Below are 19,674 nucleotides of genomic sequence, written 5' to 3' on the forward strand. Positions count from 1 at the left end.
CTGACATCATATCGTAGGTTGAAGTGTACATTAATTGTCAATACATATGTGAGCAGGGACTCCTTTTGTGCTGACCGGTCATTGTGCCAGCTATGACTGCTGTGACGAGCTTGAGTTTTGGCGTCAACGCTCACGTGCGGCAGCGGGTCAAAAGGATTCTGATTGGTTGTTTTCTGCTGTCGCTACTTACTGAATGGACATAAGTAATGAGGCCAATATTTAAACACCATCGGTATACACTTGTATCACACTGGCGTGAAGGATTTCTGCACCACTCGGCAGAGGTAAGATTTCATTTCTTCATACTGAGAGGCCTTTCACAATCGGGTAGCAACATCATGTCCTTTTAACATTTTGAGATGGATTGATTTGAATTATTCCTCATTAAGAAAACATCCAGTTTGATGATTTCAGCTCTCTCTCTTTCTAAGATTTATGGCTTACATACGTACTGAGGATCACAGTGACGATCTTTTAAATCATTTTAAACATGTGCTACATCTCCGACAAAGAGTTAATTATGATCGTTTGATATCAAGAAAAGGTTGTATATTTTAAACAATACCTAAAGTTCCTAGTTTTTCTGATTACCACCTTCCAAAAATTTGAGTTTCTATTTTTTTCTATTGATATTAAAGTTAATCAATCTTTACTTCCCGAAGAAGTTCTATCGTGTTTCCCCTGCATATTTTGTATTTTACTTTCAGTCTTATAAGCGGTCATTATTGGAGCGCTTTTTTTGTTTCTGTTTTGTCATTTTCTGGTGCTAATTAGATATTGTTATATACTGTGGTGACATTAACTTGTGTTAGATATATTTGTATACTATTGGTGACATTTGTTGGTGTTATAATGTTTTTATCATGTGGGTGACATTTTATGCATTTTCGTCAGAAGAAGTGTATACGGTGTCAGCTATGTTTCACCTTTAACCATTGCGTTAAAGTAATACTTAACTTGTAAACTTCCATAGATGGTAGTACCAAATAACAAAGTACATATCCAAGTGACACTTGTAATAAATTAAGAAAATTTGTTTAGATTGACAAAACAACCTTAACTGAATCTAAAAGCACTGTGGTTCGTGTCATAATTTATTGAATTAATGGAATTTGAATTGTTATAATCGTGAATACATTTAATTAACTTCCGATTTGCCGTCAGTATACATTCCAATTAACATTTAGTGTTATTCCCCATTGTGACTTACATAACGATGAAGTGGTATATATTTGAACAGATACATAATTGTGGCGTTATACCTATCCACGCTTTAACTGTATTTAGGTTAACGAAAGTTTGTCTCGCGAGGAAGGACCTAGACTGAATTTCCTCATAAGCAACTATTAATTTATCTATTTATCTATTTCATTCATTTATTTGCAATTTGCACATCTCCATTAAATTCTTTGTTCCCGTTTATGAAACTCGCTACAGTGTATAAGCAGTGAGAAACACTCGAGACACCATTTGCCTTCCACCTAAATCAGAGATATTATTGACGTATCGATTACGTGACATTGTATTGCCACCGAGAGAGGTTTTCACTGAAACGTGGGATATTTTTTATGACTGCACCGGCAAGAGTTCTGTAGCATTTAGCAAATACAATGGTAGTGACGTTATCGTATGACAGGTGATTGGTGTTTACTATAATGCCAAAGTCCTACACTGTTGTCCGGTCACCACAAACCAGTGGTAACGTACTAATCGTGTTTCCTTTAGGGATTACGTAACAATTCCATTCACAAGCCACACGTAAAACAACTGCAACTAGAAATACAGTGCATGTGATTTATAATAATAAGATCACAAATTAATAGGTAACGGCGCGATGGCAGCAGATGTTAGTATGATGACGTTCCCACTCAGATCGAGAGTAGACAGGAGGTGGGCAGGGTGTGATCTACACCACCTTTTCTGTCACTCGATAATATTTGATAATTTATCAAACAAGTTTCAACATATATACGCCCTTTCATTCGCGTCATTTTCTTAGATGAACAGAAAACCCTGTGGGCGTTATTAGACTTGCGCATTCTACTATGCTTTAAGCACCAATAAGCCGTTCAAGTTTGAGTTTACCCCCGATCTGATATTAAGTATGGCTTCCGATGGTCACATTAATTTTGTTTTACACACCTGAAGCTTTCTATCGCGACTGTTGCACCAATGTCATTTATGACATCAATAACCACAAAGCTACATACATACACTTACTACATCAGTTCTTACGAATGATTTATTTACAAGACTTCATGTAAACTACGATATAAACTATCAACGAAATCTAATTAATCACTTAGAATAACAATCCGACCCGGCCTTAGGTTGCTTTTGTCTGATCAGGAAGTCAACTACGCATCTCGCGTCTCTAGAATCACTAACGAGTCCTAGAAGGACGGAACAGCAGTACGATGTCTCTAATATCACTAACGAGTCCTAGAAGGACGGAACAGCAGTATAATGTTCCTAACATTACTAACTAGTCTTAGAAGGACAAACAGCTGTATGATGTATCTAATGTCACTAACGAGTCCTAGAAGGACGGAACAGCTGTATGATGTATCTAATGTCACTAACGAGTCCTAGAAGGACGGAACAGCTGTATGATGTCAAATATCACTAACGAGTCGTAGAAGGACGGAACAGCTGTATGGTGTCTCTAATATCACTAACGAGTCGTAGAAGGACGGAACAGCTGTATGGTGTCTCTAATTTCACTAACGAGTCCTAGAAGGACGGAACAGCTGTATGATGTCTCTAGAATCACTAACGAGTCCTAGAAGGACGGAACAGCTGTATGATGTCCCTAACATCACTAACGAGTCCTAGAGGGACGGAACAGCTGATATCTCTAATATCACTAACGAGTCGTAGAAGGACGGAACAGCTGTTTGATGTCTCTAATATCATTAACGAGTCCTAGAAGGACGGAACAGCTGTATGATGTATCTAATGTCACTAACGAGTCCTAGAAGGACGGAACAGCTGTATGATGTCTAATATCACTAACGAGTCGTAGAAGGACGGAACAACTGTGTGATGTCTCTAATATCACTAACGAGTCGTAGAAGGACAGAACAGCTGTATCATGTCTCTAATATCACTAACGAGTCCTAGAAGGACGGAACAGCTGTATGATGTCTCTAATATCACTAACGAGTCGTAGAAGGACAGAACAGCTGTATGATGTCCCTAGAATTACTAACGAGTCCTAGAAGGACAGAACAGCTGTATGCTGTCTCTAATATCACTAACGAGTGCTAGAAGGACGGAACAGCTGATGTCTCTAATATCACTTACGATTCCTAGAAGGACGGAAAAGCTGTATGATGTCTCTAATATCACTAACGAATCGTAGAAGGACGGAACAGCTGTATGATGTATCTAATATCACTAACGAGTCCTAGAAGAAGGAACAGCTTTATGATGTCTCTAGAATCACTAACGAGTCGTAGAAGGACGGAACAGCTGTATGATGTCTCTAATATCACTAACGAGTCGTAGAAGGACGGAACAGCTGTATGCTGTCTCCAATATCACTATCGAGTTCTAGAAGGACGGAACAGCTGTATGCTGTCTCCAATATCACTAACGAGTCGTAGAAGGACAGAACAGCTGTATGATGTCTCTAATATCACTAACGAGTCGTAGAAGGACAGAACAGCTGTATGATGTCCCTAGAATTACTAACGAGTCCTAGAAGGACAGAACAGCTGTATGCTGTCTCTAATATCACTAACGAGTGCTAGAAGGACGGAACAGCTGATGTCTCTAATATCACTTACGATTCCTAGAAGGACGGAAAAGCTGTATGATGTCTCTAATATCACTAACGAATCGTAGAAGGACGGAACAGCTGTATGATGTATCTAATATCACTAACGAGTCCTAGAAGAAGGAACAGCTGTATGATGTCTCTAGAATCACTAACGAGTCGTAGAAGGACGGAACAGCTGTATGATGTCTCTAATATCACTAACGAGTCGTAGAAGGACGGAGAAGCTGTATGCTGTCTCCAATATCACTATCGAGTCCTAGAAGGACGGAACAGCTGTATGCTGTCTCCAATATCACTAACGAGTCGTAGAAGGACAGAACAGCTGTATGATGTCTCTAGAATCACTAACGAGTCGTAGAAGAGCAGAACAGCTGTATGATGTCCCTAACATCACTAACGAGTCGTAGAAGGACAGAACAGCTGTATGATGTCTCTAGAATCACTAACGAGTCGTAGAAGAGCAGAACAGCTGTATGATGTCTCTAGAATCACTAACGAGTCGTAGAAGAGCAGAACAGCTGTATGATGTCTCTAGAATCACTAACGAGTCGTAGAAGGACAGAACAGCTGTATGCTGTCTCTAATATCACTGACGAGTCCTAGAAGGACAGAACAGCTGTATGATGTCTCTAGAATCACTAACGAGTCGTAGAAGAGCACTTGTAACGGCTTATTGAAATTATATTGAGGAGTACATGTACTTATATCTTGTATGTTTTTGTGTTACCCTTTTAAAGGCGATAAATGTTGAATGAGTGAATACTGATTAAAAATCAAGGGCTTCCAATGCCAGTAGTCCCGTACTACTGTCCAATAAATATACTTGTGAGCTCTCCTATTATGACACGTCTAGGATGGCAAGGCGATCCGAAATAAACATTTCCAAACTTTAATTTTAAAGGTAAAAACGAAAAACGGAAGAAGTAAGAGTTGGTCTTGAAAATATTTGTTTTATCATTGAGCAAGAATATGATAAATGCATGTGTATCTAATTTCAACAACGATCGGTAAAACACGACATCGTAAAACAAGGAACTTATCAGACCATGTGTTCCGGAAGGCTAAGGACACATTTCATATCACACCAGGAAATTGATTTTTGCAAATGCTATCATGGTGTCGAACATTGTGTCGAACATGGAAACTTCTTCCATCCACATTTCTTGAAACCCTGTGTTATTAGTTTTCAGTCAGCAGTCAACACCTCCTTGAATATCAAATCGAATAGAGCATATTAACACTGTTTGGTTTGTTTTTGTTTAACGTCCTATTAATAGCCAGGGTCATTTAAGGACGTGCCAGGTTTTGGAGGTGGAGGAAAGCCGGAGTACTCGGAGAAAAACCACCGGCCTACGGTCAGTACCTGGCAACTGCCCCACGTAGGTTTCGAACTCGCAACCCAGAGATGGAGGGCTAGTGATAAAGTGTCGGCACACCTTAACCACTCGGCCACCGCGGCCCCTATTAACACTGTAGACAGGGGAGGCAGACGTATCACTGTTTAGAAAGTGAATATAAACAATAAGGAAAATTGAAATCACTGTGTTGATACAGCTTACATTATCAGCTTACATTATCAGTTTACATTATCAGCTTACATTATCAGTTTACATTATCAGCTTACATTATCAGTTTACATTATCAGTTTACATCCAGCGGTCCCTGTTGGTTACCTTGTAAGTAAACCTCGAAGCGACTTGGGTTGATGTCTGTATCGTCCTTAACTTCTATTTCTTAAGAGTATATTGGATCGACATGGCCAATCGAAGGTCGCTTTAATAATAATAAAAACGAAAACTAAACCAAAACTCCAAAAAAACCCCAAAAAGAACAAATACAAAAAACGCATCATCACTATTCTATGTATCTTTTGGATATCTTTCATAGTCACCGATTCTTGCTCTGATAAGCTCTTAGAATATAATAGAATCACATGCCTCAGCTCTTTATCATAAGCCATGTAATGTAGAATAGTAGTTAGGAGATCACTCACTCAAAAGCTACTGTATCACGTTTTTCGGGAAATCGTTATTTCTCTAAATTAACATTCAAATAATTTACTAAACCAAGCATATTAAAAACTACCGAAATGAAATATCGACAAAAGCGTGTGCTCCTGGTAAAACCTGATTCTTGTTTCTTTGTTGGTACATGATCCTGCTTGTTTTGTTCTGGCTTTTAACAATGAACGTTTTAACAATGCATTTTTTTCGGATTTTTAGAAACATTTGCAGGTGAAATATATTGACATACCACAACTTCCATGAAGTAATTATGATATTTATCTATTTTAGTTTAAGCCAGCATTAGTGCCAATTAATTGAAGATTGATTTCTAAGTGACGTCAATTGAATAGCAGTACTTGAAGTTCAGTGTTTATATAGTATGATATCTGTTTGACACATGGAGATATCCGGTTGGCGTCACACTATGCTATTTTGGGTATTTTTATGATAGACTATATTGGCTTGCATGCAAATAAATATCATTCAGGTTCTCACCGATATCCCTCGCAGTGTTTATCTTTCAACTTCCGGTTTTCATATACTTCCGTTAATGTGTATATACATACTTCCTGTTACGTTGTTAGGCGGGCATTTTATATATGCATGACTCTTTAATGAAACTGCGTCATACCGATTCAAAAATATACCAGACAATTTTAATATATATATAACATATGACCTTGACTCACTTTGACGTTTACCTCTTGATTCCTAAGGAGGGCCACAACAAAACTCACCCAACTGTCTCGACACCCCATTCAATATTATAGGATTAAATAAAATATAGCAATGAAAACATATCATGTTTGAATTATCTTACGAATAAAAAACGTTGTTACTGTGGAGCTATATATCTGTAGTTGACAACCTTTCCCGCCAAATTGGAACCAGCTGTTTAGCGACTCCATTAATTGTCCGGCTGTAACATCTATTCGTAGAACGCCGAAGGAAGAATGACACTAAATAAAAACACAGATTAAAATGTAAAAAGAAGTAATGATTCTTGTTTTGTATCGTTTACTGGTGTGTCATCTGCATTTTTTACAGATATTTCACGTGCGCCAGTTGAAATATCTGTAAGCAAAAATGCATTTTATACACCAGTAAACGATACAAATAAAAACATTATTCCTCAAATAAAATCGCCGGAAACATAATCGTTTTATCATTATTATCTTGAGACGATACTGGTGTGCTGATATACGAAGGAAGATTGATATATTGTGAGCCTCGTTTGGAAGGAGGTACTCAAGGATGTTCTTTTAAAGTCCCACTATTCTCTGACTATAAAGGGTCGTGTACCCAAGGACTGGCCTCATTTGGTAAGTTTATATCGACGAGGTAGCACTCCTAAGGATACCCATAATGATATGGTAGCAACACTAGGGAAACACCCCTTCATATGCTGCAGTAAAAAGGTGGGTGGCGGAATTAGGCGCGGCCGACAGAGCCTTGAGGACAACCCCAGCAACACCAGAAATGGTCAATAAAGTTCATGATATTGATATGACTGACAGACGAGTCACAGAAAGATATATAGCCAGTAGAGTTGGCATTTCACACGAAAGAGTACATTCAATTCAAGATCGACCCGATGGGTACCAAGACCTCAGACGGTTGATCAGAAGCACGCCTGGCGCCCATTACCGCGTGATAATCTAAACCATTTTGAGGAAGATCCCGCCAACTTCCTTCAGATATTTGTCTCTATGGATGAAACAAGGCTTAATTATGTTACCCCGAAAGAACCCTTGCTCTCCCCTGCCAAAGAAGGCAAATACTGTTCCATCAGCTGGGAAGGTTATGGCATTGGTTTTCTGGGATGCAGGTTGTATTCTGCTGATAGATTATCTCCTAAAGGGACAAACAATCAATGGCACATACTATGCCTCAATTCTGAGACAGTTACGGGAAAATATTAAACTTAAGTGCCGCGAAAAGCTCACTAAATGTGTATTATTCCATCAGGACAATGCTCCTGTCCACAAGTCTGTCATTACCATGGCTGCCATTCACGATTGTGGCTTTAAATTGATTGAGCATCCACCTTATTCGCCTGATCTCGATCCATCAAACTTCTATTTCCAAAATTGAAAACAGCTATTTCAGGCACCCACTTTCAGTCCGATGATGAAGTCATACATGCAATGGATGACTTTCTGAATAGCCAAGAAAGGAGTTCTATGAAAGTGGCATTGATGTCCTTAAACACCGCTGGCAAAAGTGTATAGTTACTGAAGGGGATTATGTAGAAAAATAATACAATATGTCCGGCAAAATTCAAAACCTTCAATATGAGGCTCACAACATATCAATCCGCCCTCGTATGACGATTCCATATATCAAGAATGAAATGTGTTGTCCACGTAAATCTGTCGTTCTGATATATGATTTTGTTTTGGAGAAGGTAACAAAACAAAATTATATTTGTTGAGCAGGAATCCATTCAAGTGTTAATACGTGGCATACTGCATTGTAGTTAGCAACTTCCTGTAAACATCTTATCTAAATAGTGAAGGAGTAAACAAGGTCGTCATGCTGACATGTTATTGTTGTTGTATCTCCGACCTCTTGTCATGATAATGAGATTTAATGTACGTTGATTTCTCAAGCAAACTAATTTCGTACTGCACTATTCCAAGTTCAGCCCCAAATACAGTCCTGTACATCGCTTCATGATATTTTATAGTGTATCGAGTAAAAAAAAGAGATTTGAAATTTGTCAAAGATCAAATATCTTTATGTAGGAGTCTAGTATATTTAATGACTGAACTTACTAATTCCTCAAACATAGGGGTATTGTACTACAATCTGTATATGGGTTATTACTTCAAAAGAAAACGTAAACGACTATGTCCGAAAAAAGGTGACTGCAAACTGAACGGGCGAAGAATCGGCGGCTAGAAAGGAAAACTAGTCTCTGAAGGGTATAGATTTATCGTTTCTTTGCGGCCTCTTTACCAACTCCGTGTTTAATGCGTCATCAACATTAAGAGGTTAAGAGCAATATGTCAGGGGCACGTGTGTTGTCTTCACTCGGAGTGATTTTCACATAGATTAGAAATCACGCGATACTTTCACGAGCCTTGTTATTTAGCTTAGTGTTAAAACAGTGTATGTTAGACGTCGTGAATTGGAAATAAAAAAAGAATTCTTAAAGAAGCAGTTGCTCCGTAAGTTATATTAGGAATTCCTCTAGTCTCGTAATGGGCCGACATGTTCTTTTTCAGACAGATATTCTTTTGGACTTTCTAAGCAGGACTTCTACACTTGTGTAATGTTGAATGATAAATGTAATCATCCGAAAAGGTTTGTCACTCAATCTTCCAGCACGAGCAAAATAATGGCTGTAGCCATGGTCTTTCTAGAGTGCCAAAGCGGAAATGATTTCACCGTTAGACGACTAATCCATTAACACAAATTAAAAAAACATTTCTTGTGACTTTATTTATTTTTTCTAAACGTCGTTTATATCTGTTTTAAGTGACTTGTCCTTGCCGTAATGCACCATTACCTCACAAGACGTCTTCAAAGATATTATATCAGCGTCGATGTCTTTAAAGTCGTTATCAATCGTGTTGCCATTCTCGCCTTAAGATTTACAGCACGTAACCACGTAAGCTATATGTGTCTTAACATCTTAGTTATTTGCTAATTGTTCAAAAAGTGAAAATTAACTGAAGGATGAACCGGATCATAATTCAAATACTTTGCGTACGTACGACACAGGGAAGTGATATCAATGTGAAGGTTACATCATCAAAACAGAGGAAACGTAATAAAGTCAAGGTTTATTTAGCTACTTATATATATGTTACCTGTAATAAACTACCTTAATATGTAACTTGTAGTTAGCTACTTTGATATTTTACCTGTACTAATCTACCTTGATATGTTACCTGTAGTTAGCTGCTTTGATATATTACCTGTAGTTAGCTACCTTGATATGTTACCTGTAATTAGCTACCTTGATATGTTATCTGTAGTTAGCTACCTTGATATGTTACTTGTAGTTAGCTACCTTGATATGTTACCTGTAGTTCGCTACCTTGATATGTTACCTGAAGTTAGCTACCTTGATATGTTATCTGTAGTTAGCTACCTTGATATGTTACCTGTAATTAGCTACCTTGATATGTTATCTGTTGTTAGCTACCTTGATATGTTACCTGTAGTTAGCTACCTTGATATGTTACCTGTAGTTAGCTACCTTGATATGTTACCTGTAGTTAGCTACCTTAATATGTTACCGATAGTTTGCTATTTTTATATGATACCTGAAGTTAGCTACTTATATTTGTTACCTGTATTTTGCTATTTTAATATGTTACCTTTAGTTTGCTTTTTTAATAAGTTACCTGTAGTTAGCTATTTTGATATGTTACCTGTAGTTAGCTACAAGTTAAACATATTAGTTAAGCGTTTCTGCCTGGTATATAACGACCATATACATAATATGTACTCACCTCTCCGACTCTGAATCAACATTGAGATAAAAATAACATCGATCGGATATGTTCTATTGCTCACCAAAATATACCAACCGGCGACGATAGGTTTTCTAGGCACAACTTAAAACTGCATTATATCTAGCGTAAATCAAATTAGATAATAGTGAGTATTGTCTGAAATTGATGTTGATTAATTTTTATTCTAATTTTCAGAAAAAAAATCAGAACTGTTCATCATATCAATGTTTGCATTGAGATTCTTGAGAACTTCTGACAACTTTATAATGTTTGTCTTCATATCATTCATTTTAATCCAATAACGTTTGATTTAAATATTTTTATTTTATATTTGAAACAATTTCAAGTTATATTTTTGTTAAGCGGAAAATGCGTTCATTTTTACACTTAACTTTTAATGTTAAAAAAGACTAAAATTAAATGACATCAATGTTTAAAATCTCTTTCAAACACCGTTCAATTTCTTTATTTAGAAAACAAATGGAGACAGTCTTCCATAATATAGTAAACAATAGCGTGATGTCAGCTTGTAAAGTCACGGGTTGTCTACCGGACCGGTTCAGGCCTTTTACTGATGAGTTCAGTAATGGTTACAATATTTTAGAAGATCGATTAAAATCAAGACACAAAGCATTTCAAACGTTTTCTTTTCCTATTTTGGAGAATAGTTTCTTTCAAAAGGATATGATATAAAATGTTGTTATACAGACAAAATTCATCGACGTGAAATGATTGAAAGGAAATAGCGATGAAATATAATCTGATATTTCAAATCTAATAAACACTACAACGATATCAAAGAGACTAATTAATTGATCAGAAAGTCATAACAAAATAATAATCTTTGAAGACATAGCAATGAATATTGAGAGGATACGCGACAGGCTAATCAATATCGGCTTTACAGGGACATTGCGTGAGAGAAACAATGTCGGCGGATATCTTCGAATGTGATTAAAACTTCAGGACTGGACTAAACAAAAACGTCTATAGTAATTTGTCAAATATTGATAAGGCAGTATAACGTCTTATCGTTTTTACGCTTGAAGTAAGCATTTATGTGAACAAGATCTCATTACTGACAATGCCCTCGAATCATCACGTGACCAATGCATTGAACTGTTCGATATTCGGCCGTAACACTAACCTTTGAGCGTTTTTTGTATTAATATTGGAGATTAAAGATTGCAAATATCTTTTTCAATAAATATTGCTTCCTGTTTAATATTTGCATTAATAGAAAAGCATAATTGAATCATGCAGAATTTATATTGAGTATAACTAACGGATAGTAAATATTACATACATCATTGTTAAGAAACAGTCTCGAACTCTTTCCCCGAGCGATAAGAACTGATTGGTAGAAGTCTGGTATAAGATAGAAAATTGTGAAAGAAACCATTCCCAAACACCAGAAAGAGTTATTACGTCGGCTGATATATCGTAAAACCAATAGAAAATTATACTGCGCTCGTACCAAGTAATTCCTTTAAGTTACTGTTTATCTTTTTCTCGTTTCGCTAACTTGAGTGGTTTCAGAACCTTGATCACGACTCCGATATGTAACGGACGACTTAGGCTGTAAATCAATTCGATGTTATCATGGCAAGTAGTGTCTATCATATGTATCCATGCATCCTATACAATATATATTTGACGCAATGGACGACTCTGAGTCAACACTGATTTACAGCGGTGAACCGCAAACAACGAACTTATAGGATGGTTGTTTTAACGTTTTTAACAGTAAATCGGCACAGAGGCAAAGTAAACGCTGTTTCTACACAAATACAGACACTTTAACCCGAACAAAAAGAACAGAACTTCTCGAATCTGTAACAAGAAATAACATCGACATTATCTGCATTACGGAAATTCTACCAAAATCTTCAACAATAGACTTCATACCAGAAAACTACCAACTGGAAGGCTACGACTCCATTTTTGGCACAACCGACCATTGTCGTGGAATCGCCATATACCATCAAAAGGGGCTAGTTGTAGAAAATACCAATCTAAACACAGACTTCAAGGAATATGTATCCTGTAAGATCAAGCTTCGTGGAAACGACACGCTTCTCTTGTGTTGTATCTATCGCAGCCCAAACAGTACAAAACAAAATAACACAGAGTTATCTGAGCTCTTGGAAGAAATCCAGAACTCAACCTGTACACACAAACTAGTCCTAGGAGATTTTAATTTCAAGGAAATTGACTGGAATGCAACATCAACAGTAGGAGTCAACCACCCAGCCACGGTATGCCTGGGAAAATAGAGGACAACTTCTGGTACCAGCATGTCACCGAACCAACAAGATTTAGACAGAACCAAACACTATCTGTCCTGGACCTTATCTTTACCAATGAAGAGAACATGATCAGTAACCTACAATACAAAGAAAGTCCTGGACCCAGTGACCACATCACTCTACAATTCAACTACAACTGTTACTTTGACCCTCCTACAAGCCCGAACAACCTGGAACGCAAGAACTTTCACAAAGGAGACTATCATGCCATCCGTAATGAATTAAAAAAACATAGACGTAGAGGAGCTAGCAGCTAAACAGGATGTGCATCAAGCATGGGAATGCCTTGTAGAGATATTATCTACGATTATTGACAAGCACATACCCGTACACAAGGTGAATGCTAAGCACAGATCCAATTTAGACCAGCAAACACGTCAGTCTATGATCACAAAGTCAAGGAAATGGCAAAGTACCTACATTGTAGTACCCAAGACAACTGGGAAGCCTATAAGGAAGCCAGAAACCAGACAACTAAGAATAAAAGGACTTCAGAATACAACCTTGAAAGAGACCTAGTAGAGAAAATAAAAACTGATCCTAAACTATTTTGGAAGCATGTTAGGCCAAAGACAAAAACAAAATCGTGTATCCAGCAAGTTAAGAATGAAAACGGAATACTTACCCAGAATGATAAAGGAACAGCTGATACCATGGTCAGATTCTTTGCAACAGTCTTTGTGAAAGATACAAACAATCCTCCACCAGCACTTAGAAACAGGACAGAAAAATGGCTTACTAAACAGTGTTGAAATAACAGAAGAAAAGACAGTAAAGGCAGTTAACAAGTTAAAACCAAATAAAGCTGCAGGACCAGACAACATACACCCCAGATTCATCAAAGAAACAATAAACGAACTAAAAGAATCACTTAACTTGATAGTTAACAAGTCTTTAGACCAAAGTACTCTCCCATCTGACTGGAGACATGCTCATGTCACATCTATACATAAAAAAGGATCAAGAAATGAGCCTGGCAACTACAGACCAATCAGCCTTACATCCGTGCCGTGCAAAATTATGCAACGAATCATTAGAGACTCTATCCTACAACACATGGAAACAAATAACCTTTTCAGTTCACACCAACATGGATTCAGACAAAAGAAATCGTGCACAACACAACTCCTTGAGACAATGGACGACTGGGCCAAACTGCTGGACGAGGGAAACAACATTGATGTAATATACATGGATTTCAGTAAAGCCTTCGATAAGGTTTGCCACAGACTTCTACTCCACAAAATGGAACACTACGGTATCACAGAAAAACTGCTAAAATGGATTGCTGAATACCTTACAGATCTAACTCAACAAGTCGTCATAAATGATGTAAAATCGGAAAGCTTACCAGTCCTAAGCGGTGTCCCCCAAGGAAGTGTAATAGGGCCAATCCTCTTCCTAATATACATAAATGATCTGCCAGACCTGTTGAAATGTACTACCAAGCTATTTGCTGATGACTCCAAATTATACACCAAAAACTCAACACGGAAAAAACAACTCAATCTACAAATCAGCATAGACAAAATGTGTCAATGGACAGAAAATTGGTTGATGAAGCTTAACGTTGAAAAATGTAAACACCCGGAGTTAGGATCTAAGCAAATGACTACAAACTACACCCTCACCCAACTCAACAACACCTTCAACATAGAAAAAAAACAAGTGAGAAAGATCTAGGCGTCATAATAGACGAGAACTTAAACTTTTCGGTTCATGTCCAAAAAACAGTGAAAAAAAAACCAATCAAATAGTTGGGATAATTTTCAGAAGTTTTACTTATATGAGCAAAGACATGTTCGTCCAATTATATAAATCTTTGGTAAGACCCCACCTGGAATATGCTTCCGTCATCTGGTCACCTATGTACATCAAGGACAAAAGGGCAATTGAGAACATTCAACGTAGATTCACCAAACGAGTGCCATCCCTAAAAGATAAACCATACCAGGAAAGACTACGATTACTGGGACTACCAACCATTGAATATCGAAGGGAAAGAACGGACATGCTGCAGGTCTATAAAATTCTCAACAACATGGAAAACTTGGAAAAGGGTAAACTCTTCACACTGTGCGAATACGGCGCTACCCGTGGCCACTCAAAGAAGTTATTAAAAAAAACATGTAAAGGGCAGAAAACCCTAAACTACTTCAGCAACAGGGTTGTGTTAAACTGGAACTCGCTACCAGAATGTGTGGTTTCAGCCCCGTCAGTAAATAGCGTTAAGGACAGGTTAAACAAGCACTGGCGTAACTACCCCCTGAAATTTGAACCCTCGTTCAACTAACCTGGAATAGTAATATCAGCAAAAACACAACAAGTACATGTAGAATGTGCGAGTTCCAATCCAGCTCAACTAGGAAACTATGACATAAGTATTCCACAAACTGTGTATACTATATAAGTATAGTAGAGCTATATATGGACTATCAGCTAACCGATAAATGTATTACAGTCGTAACGTCTACCTTTCTCATTAAGGACATATACCCCAGTTTTTATGCCCAACTTCGACACTATACTCTGAGTATACATTATGTATTTTAGAACTTTTAAAGTGTATATATACAGTTTTGCGATTTCAGTGTGTGTGCAACCGGAACGAAGTCGCGAAGGACAAACATTAGTTGTGGGAAAACGCCAAGATACATCAAAGAAGTCAAATAAGACTTATGTCGATGTCATCCAGTGATTCCAGTGATATGTAACATAGGGTTCATCACGGTAACCAGCGTCCTTCTGTATCCATACCTCCTATACAATATATATGTAACATAGGGTTCATCACGGTAACCAGCGTCCTTCTGTATCCATACCTCCTGTACAATATATATGTAACATAGGGTTCATCACGGTAACCAGCGTCCTTCTGTATCCATACCTCCTGTACAATATACGCATATATTTCAATTAGAAACATGGTAGTGTTGCTTGATTCATTCAACGGTCTATTGACGAGTGAATTTACACGCTGACATACTATCTATGTCTGGATAGTTTATGTAAAAAGAACCGACATGTAAGGGTAGCACTGTTAAAATACAAACTTAAAAACAAACGACACTGTGTAAACATGTAATCCAATTTAAGATTTATCATACCTCTTTTTAACCACTGTTATATAATAATTTTATTTATGAATACAGAGAAGCGATCTGATACTGAGAGTAAGATTAATACCCCCTAATCTAACATTCTAACATACCAACTATCTCTACACAAGTCTGTAACGTTTACGTAATGCAAATGTTAAAACATAATGTAAATATACAATTCTTCCATGAATACGAAACGAGAGCTTTTTCTAACACGATATGTCGAGGCTGAAGAAATGATCGATTTAATGAAATTGATGCAGTTCATTAATGTATTACGAAACGTTTAGCGTATGTTGACAAGCATTGTATTTGTAAATTGCAGACAACTGTTAGCATTGTACTTTGAGATATGCTTTTAATGTTACCTTAGCGAAATACAGTAAAACATGTCAGATAAATATAATGTATAATGTCACTTTACAAGACACATAATTGAGCATTTTCTTGCACAAAGTCGTTTACGACTGTTCCAAATTTTCTGCGAAAAAAAAGACATAAAAATGTCTGATCAATCGGCCTCTTATATTATTGCTGGTGCCTTCGATAAATATTTCCAGGAGATGAAACCAGGTGACTTCCCATGCCTACCATGAATACAGCAATCATATCTTCTATGTATATCTTACTGCATATTACACCTATTTATGGACCTGGCGTCAACTGATGAAGTCATATTAAAGAAACAATTATTTGTCTACCCATAAGAAATGATAGTTGTTTCAATTCCATGCATTAATGATGAAGCTAGTCTCACTAACAGAAAACGTCTAAGCTTATGTCCTTAATCTGATACGAAATGAGAGCTAGTGTTTATACCATATTCATGTATAAATATTGTTATGTCACAAAAAATTAATTTAATTTCGCCTACATAAGCTGACTTGACACACGAAACCACACCCAGGATTCTGAGCTAGCTATTCTCTCTTCTTGATGGCACTCGTTCCGTTTGTAATCAAAATGCAAATGAGGGAGTTCTGTTATACAGTTATGTGTACGTTTATGTAAAGCATGGAGGGTTAAACCATATTTACGTCCTTTGACTGCTGGTGTCTGAGGCCTAGCATCACCAATCTAATAAGAATATGAAGGAATACAATTTCAACTTTATCGATTAGTGACTGCACATGATATCACGACGCTTGTAAAAATACAACTTAATCAGATTCATTTACTGGGAAATTAATCCAAGCAAGTCAAATTAACAACACATATCTTAAATCACAATACTTTATTATTAAATCACTACTACAAGTATTATCATTGCTACTTCATGATTTTAACCACACCTAGGACCAAATGTTTTGACTTGATAATTCATATTTTCAAGTCCGTCGTTTATATATAATAAACGGCAATTTCAATTCAAACTAGTCTCTGTGTTGTCTTTATCGTTGTTTGTATTTGGTCCAACAAGCTTGCCCTCACGACAGTCATGTATAATAAAACTTTATCATCATTGAATGTAAACGGTACATTGGTATATGCACGTTATCTAAATATTAATCTTTTCTTTCGAGCGCGAACAAACAACATAAAAACGACACGACACCTAGTAAAACAGACACTTAAATGGTTTTCGACCTGGCAGATCAGTTAGATTTAGATTTATTGAGATAATTATACATTGATTTGATATTTCATCTAGTAATTTACGTTTCTAAGGACCTCTTACTATTCTTTGTCCCTGTATCACCTGGCAGCAGTATAATTTGCTGGGGTAAACACACAGAGCCCAAGCTGTTAATCTCTAATTTACAGTTCTTGGTATTTACAGAAACTTGAACGCTATATGGCCTCTATCATGGTCATCGTGGGGACATAATATATTTATTTTTGATGACGACTTTTGATATATAATTGTACACCTTGTCTCCAATCTAAGACCTATCATTACTTGGATTGACGTACAGGTAGACGATGTGTTGGAGATCTCCAGAAACACCTGGTCTCTTGTACTTATTATTTCATCGATTCACTGATGTTAAGGAGAATGACGGCTTTGACTGCTCGGTTGGTTCCTTTTACTGCCTGATTCGCGATAATGACAATATTAGTAATAATTCGAATGAAGGCGTGTAATTTTAGCCTTATAATAACCTTGTTTTTAATATATAAGCTGAACAATAGAAATCTGACGTTTTCACAAACAAAAGAATGACTTACAAAAGTTGAGGGGAAAAAAAGAAAAAAATAACTTGATGTACGTTGCGTTTGAGGGTGAGCATTAATGTAAATATTTTTAACATTTAGACCGTGTCACATCCTCAATATAAGAACAGGGGCCATGACAACGAAACCATGGTAGCGGAACCATCAGACATCATTGACTGCAGCAAGTCAGAGCTCATACTGGGCAATGGAAATGGTTATAACCCAATGAGTCTGTAATGACCATCGTACGTCAGTATGAGGCTGAACGGTATGCTACTTTAGTTTCGAACAATGTACATACCGCACGAGGAGGGAATAAATATGTACATACGACACGCGCAGGGATAAATAGGTTCATACCACACGCGCAGGGATAAATAGGTACATACCACACGCGGAGGGATAAATAGGTACATACCACACGCGGAGGGATAAATAGGAACATACCACACGCGGAGGGATAAATAGGTACATACCACACGCGGAGGGATAAATAGGTACATACCACACGCGGAGGGATAAATAGGTACATACCACACGCGGAGGGATAAATAGGTACATACCACACGCGGAGGGATAATTATACCACACGCGGAGGGATAGATATGAATGGAATTTGTGTATATTGTTTTATTGGCTTTTGATGTTTGACCATGACATACTATCATTGCCAAAATCATGAATATCTCTATTTAATATTAATACATATCTTAATTGTTTTATAGGAACTTCAAGGATGTTGCTGACACTGTACCTGTGTCTATGCCTCACATATGTTACTTCAAACGGTCTGTATACTCTTTATCGTGATTTGCATGTTTTTTTTATGTTTCATATGGTCCTTAAATTGTGAGCGCCGTTGTAGTATGTTAATGATGCTAGTCATTGCATTGTCTTTCCTTGCCTTCACGTGATCCTCCGATTATGTCGGAAGATCTGCTGCTCTTTTTATATTATATTCTATCTCTATTTATGATCGCTTTCGAACTTGAACGTACAAAACTTCTGTACAAAAGCAGATTTCTCGTACTATACAGGTTAAATTTTATACATTTGGTAATAGCATTGCGGTCTAACTCATATCACCGCCGTCAACGAACTTTTTTTAAGAAAGAAATCACCACACTTACACGCAGGAGCCCATTGCTTCATCAAAGGACTCGGTTTATCTGATGCTTCGTGATCTTCTATCAACAAGCTCCTGGTTGACAATGAAACGCTTTTCGATTTCCATGCTTTTTTTTTATCATATTAATGTAATATGATTGCGAAATGTATTTATCGAATTATTTGATAGATTTGAGGCGAAGTTTTGATGGACCTAAACACGAAAATAATATTATACTTCCATGTTACTAAATGATAATTTATTTGAATATTTGTGTTTCCCTACAATCATTTGAGAAACCATCCTTTGCAATAAAAGAATAGTACACGCATAGTCTAAATATTAAGGGAAACCTAATCACGTCATGTTTATCTATAGTATAATGTATTCTTCGATTTAACATTATTTTGATATCACAACACGTGATAAATTATTATTTACATATACATTATTCATCAGTGTGGAATAGGCATTGCCCTGTGTTACAGTGGCGTTTTATTTATGAACATCTCCGATTTCTAGATTTTTCTAAAATACCAAAAAAGGACCACTCTGTCTGTAAACGACTACAGCCACGGATGTGTATAGTGTTGATACATTCTCGCCATAGACGAGTGCAAACTCTGACATCGGATAGCTAAATAAGCTTTATCTTTAAATTATAATTTTAGCGAAACTTTGTGATAATTCTGTTAAATGATGATCTGAAAGCAACATTCATACATTATGACGTCAGTAAA

At 37.0% G+C, this 19,674-nt stretch overlaps 1 protein-coding gene across 1 annotated transcript in view; it reads left to right on the forward strand.

Moving 5' to 3' along the window:
• Nucleotides 1-229: 229 nt before the first annotated feature.
• LOC117332996 overlaps nt 230-19,674 on the forward strand; it is a 41,929-nt gene continuing 22,484 nt past the window's right edge. The window contains exons 1-2 of the mRNA XM_033892102.1: nt 230-284; nt 18,552-18,614. The gene's annotated coding sequence lies outside the window, so the exon portion shown is untranslated. The remainder of the gene's footprint in view (nt 285-18,551; nt 18,615-19,674) is intronic.

This window comes from Pecten maximus, chromosome 8 (genome assembly GCF_902652985.1).
Source record: "Pecten maximus chromosome 8, xPecMax1.1, whole genome shotgun sequence".
Classification (NCBI taxonomy): domain Eukaryota; kingdom Metazoa; phylum Mollusca; class Bivalvia; order Pectinida; family Pectinidae; genus Pecten; species Pecten maximus.